Source organism: Fukomys damarensis, unplaced genomic scaffold (genome assembly GCF_012274545.1).
Source record: "Fukomys damarensis isolate Sample0158 unplaced genomic scaffold, DMR_v1.0_HiC HiC_scaffold_38, whole genome shotgun sequence".
Classification (NCBI taxonomy): Eukaryota; Metazoa; Chordata; class Mammalia; order Rodentia; family Bathyergidae; genus Fukomys; species Fukomys damarensis.
This window is the reverse complement of record NW_022900950.1, coordinates 34796986-34801650: the sequence shown is the minus strand read 5'-3', so window position 1 is coordinate 34801650 and position 4665 is coordinate 34796986.

The following is a 4665-nucleotide window of genomic DNA, read 5'->3' as shown; positions in this document are numbered from 1 at the left end:
ATATATACAAAGACTTGACTTTATGGGAAGTAATGATGTAAACTAAAATATATCACCTTTTCTGTTTCATAACATATTCTATTAGGAGTGAAGATAAGTCATGTCCCTAGAGAAAAAGGCACTTCCATACTTGAGGTACATGCAAATCTTATCTGATGAGACTTCTGCTCATTTTTTTCTCTCTCTAAATCCACAGCTTTACATCACAGAGATAAAAACTGCTTTCTTCCCCAACTCGTACCAAATCCCTGGTACATACACAGCTTGCACAAAAGCTTTCTTCCTTAAAAAAGGAAAAAAAAAAAAGAGAGAGAAAGCAAGCCAGTAACTCAAACTGCCAGTTAGAACAATAACCCCCAAATGCCTCCATAGATGGACCTGTCCTTTGAACTCCAGACCCAAATAGCTACTGCTCACTGACATGGAAGCTGAAACATTTCACACATACCCTACATTCAACTTGTCCAGAATTTATCAACCTCACCTTCCCTTAAAATGTCTGCATATTTATCACCACAAAAATGTACACCTAAGATTTATTACACTTGTTAAAGTTCATGTTATGCATATTTAGCCACAACAATTTTTTAAAAATCTGGTCTTCCTCCATTAGTGCCTAACTCAATAAATAGCACACTACCCACCTGTCAGCTCCTGACAGAAATCCATGACTCATCTTTGCCCCCATCCTTTCTGTCAGCCCACTCTACCCAATCAGTCACAGAGCCTAAGAGATTCTTAATAATCTGTCAACCAGTTAACTCCAACAGCATCCTCACGGTTCCCCATGAGCACCCTGAATCCCTCCAATCCCTGTTTCATAGGACAACCAGAGTGAGCTTCAAAACCTAGAAGTCAAATCGTATACTGCCCTATGACATCCTTTCAACACAGCCCAAATCCATCACCTGGTCTGCACAGTCCTGCTAACCTGGCCCCCTTCCATCTCTCCAGTCCCTCTCTCAGATTCCCTATTCTTTCTCCACTTGATTCCTTCATCACCAAGCATGGTCCATCTGCTGCCGTGCTCTCTTCTCCACTCTACTTAAATGGTTTCTGTTTCCCCTTCAGGTCTCAGCTGTGTCACTTCCTCCAGGAAGATATCTCAAGCCCTTACTCCCAAGCTTTCTCTACTATTGCAACTACTGCCATTCCGGACTTGAAAATCAACTGTTTGATGGAGGGGGCAGAGCTGTGCAGTGCACTGTAGGTTGCTCAACAGCATCCTTGGCTCTAGATGTCAGCAGCATCCCCTGTCACACGACCCAATGACAAGCAAAATGTCTCCTGTCATGGACAAGTGTTCCCTAGGGTGCAAGATCACTCCCACTGAGAACCACTGCCCCAGACCAGATGAAAGCCATGTATAGTTCCCTTGAAATATGTTCTCTAAACAGTGTGAACTCCTCTTCCACATTTACAAAGGTGCAATTAGTTTCTGATGTAGTTATTAACATCACCTTCCAGCTACACAAGACCATCTGCAAAAGGGTGGAGACAAACTATCTCAGTCTTATTCCTGTAAAGTCTCAACACTAAACACATAGCAGGTCCTCAAAATTTACTTTATGAATAAATGAAAGAAACTTTGGACAATGTTTTCTTTTAAAACTATTTTTTAAATTAACACTAATGATTTAATCCTATACCAAATGGGGTTTATTTGGGGTAGCTTAGTGAATAGAATTTTAAAATCATGGTTGTAAGACAGATTTTTAATCAGTGGTAGGTGTGATGAACTCTGACACTCAGTACACCTTTCCTTTTAATCATGGGAAAATGGGGTTAACTTATGTGAACTCCTGCATATTGCAGTTAAGCAGGAATCTGCAGAATGACAAAAATGAATTATACATAGTACTACAAGAGGAAAACATTTGCAAATTCCCCATAAGAATTAGGCTTGCTTACTTGCTTCATTGTGTTGAATAAGAAGCAAAAATCATGGCCCTTAATGCTCAAAATGAAGCCAGTTATTTGGACTTGCTTTAGTACTGAGCTTACCATGTTTGTCACTGAGGAAGCTAAGAAAAGCGTAAGAACACCCTCTCCTTGGAGTAAGCCTGTGACTTCTAGAGCATCACTGTCCAGTGGCAGCCACACTCCATAGGATCAAGTCCACAACCAAGGAGGCCAACCTGGGAGTCCTGGATGGCAAAGGATCGTGCTCGCTTCAGCAGAATACTGCCGAATACATATACTGGATGGCAAAGGATTCATCCAGAAGGATAATATCTGTGCCAGTAATATCTATACACTGCTTAAGAACCAAAGAGAGGGTTTCAAAAATCAAAAACCACAACTTGGAATTAGGTCTGACTCTTGCTGTCTTAAAATTTCTGACTCACTGCAATGAAAGGAAACTGAGCAAAACTTGGCTCAGAACAACAACAAAAAAATCCTCCCTAATTTTGGCAGGTGCTAAGAAATGTAATCTTGGCTTGTATGGTGAAGAGACAGGATGTGAAAGATAAATGTTAATACCTGCTATTTTATCATTGGTTCAAATTAGCTTCTTCACAGATATATCAATTAGGATTGGGTTTGGCTTTATATAATCTCATGCAATGCAAGACTGGAAACAGGTGACAGACAGAGCTGGCACAGTGCTCCACATCCATCTGTACTCAGGCTTCTTCTCTTTCTTGCTTTATTATCCCTGCTACTGGCTTCCATCTTCTAGACCATCTTTTGGCCACAATATGGCTTCCATGGGTCCAGGCATCAGAGCCACGAAACTGGCAATAAGAAGGAGCATGAAACATGGAGAAAAGGACTGCATCTCAGCTGCATCAGCCACTTTTAATCAGCTTTCCCAGGCACCCTACTCAATAATTTATACATCTATTTTACAGGCCATCCCTATTTGCCAGGGCCACTGAGAAATGTTTCACACTGTCACCACTACCACTTTTTTTCTACCCAACCTCTCAATCCCAACACAGTCCCAATGAGTTTTGTTAGGAAAGTAGAGGCAAGGGGCTACTGAGTAGCAGTTTGTGATCTGTACTACAATGGAATCAGCATGTTAAAACTCAAAGAGACAGCAAAGTCTCTTAGACTTTGTCTAATCCATGCCTCCAATTTTATATGAAAAGACTGAGGCTCAAATCCACTAAAAGTCACTCACCTAATAAGTAGTGACCAAAAAACCTGAATAAGTCTTATTTGGGAATTGGTGCCAGACTTTAGGACTGATGTTGTGGTGAATTCTGTATATGCATATTGGTCTAAAATAAATTTTCCATATTGATTTTTCTCAAAATTCTTCAATAAATATGCTATAGTTTGTTGAGAAATTAAAGTCAATCCAATCTTATATAAACTACTAAGATTATTTACATGTCTCAACGACTATCCTATGTTTCAACAGAATTCTAAAATCATGAGTGGGGGCCACCTCTTTATACACCTTAGTGCCCCTCCCCTAACATCAAAGTGAGCTCAATAAAATGTACTCACGATTCACTCCAGACCTTGGAGAATACAGCCTTCTGTTTGTACCAAACCATGAAAGCCAGTTCACAAAGCACAAATATCTCACAGAGACCTTTTAATGGGTTTTATGTCTTATTTATTATGCTCCTCTGACAACTTCACAAGGCTAATAGACATTTCTAAAAAGGTATTGACATTTTAGCTCGTACTGCATGTCCTTCAGTGTATCCTCAAATATGGACAATGCAAATATTCCCCTAAGGGTAATAAAAAATAAATACACAGAGAAATACAGATGTGCCTACATACTGTACACATTAGATATAAACATTCTATTCCCAGTACAACACTATTAAATGTAGTGCTATAAATAGAATGCCAATTTCCAGCTACCACCCACCCATTTCTTTAATTTCAAGTAGGCAAGACATGCAGCCAGCCTTCACCAGTCACCTAGTGGATTTCCGAGACCTCCAGCCTTCCGTTTTACCAGTGCTTCCACCTAGCAAAGCTTTTTTCCACCAAAGATCTCAGACCAAATTCAACTGTTCCCAATGATCGATCACAGCCTCCACGGTTCAAGGTGCCCTAACATGTTTAATTACATTGTTGCCAAATTAATCGTGCATATGAACAATTAATTACCAAGTAATCTCACTCGAGTTTCCCATACTTAATAAGCACCTATAGAAATGCCAGGGTTCTACAGAAACAGCAAGTAAGGCTCCTGTTCGTAAAGCTTAAATCTCAATAAAAATGGACTGTCCACACCGGACTGTTGCCCGGTGGGCTAACCAAAGCATTTCACAATAATGCCACGTCTTTTCCTAAACTGCACCATGTTGCTATTTCTAAAAGTCTGAAATTATTGCCTTTTCACAGACTGAAAATTCAGGCAAGTCTGGGTTGGAGAACAGTATCATTGTAATAGTCTGAAAAAGGGAATAATTCCTCGTCCAAGCTTTCTAACTGAAACAAATCTCATCATAAAAGTCAATTACAATGATTTTTTTCAACTTTTATCGTATCATTTCAGGAGAAAGCAGGGCCATGCCCTTGCGAGAATGAAAAAGGAATGGAAATCAAGGCAGCTGAGATTCGGCAAACACTGTTTCCAGACGGCTTCTTTCGTTTTCCCAGAACCGCTCCAGAGACGGGAGGGCGGCTTAGGGCGGACGTCGGCGCCACGCCCACGCCACTGAGGCCCGCGGGACGGCCGGGATCCCC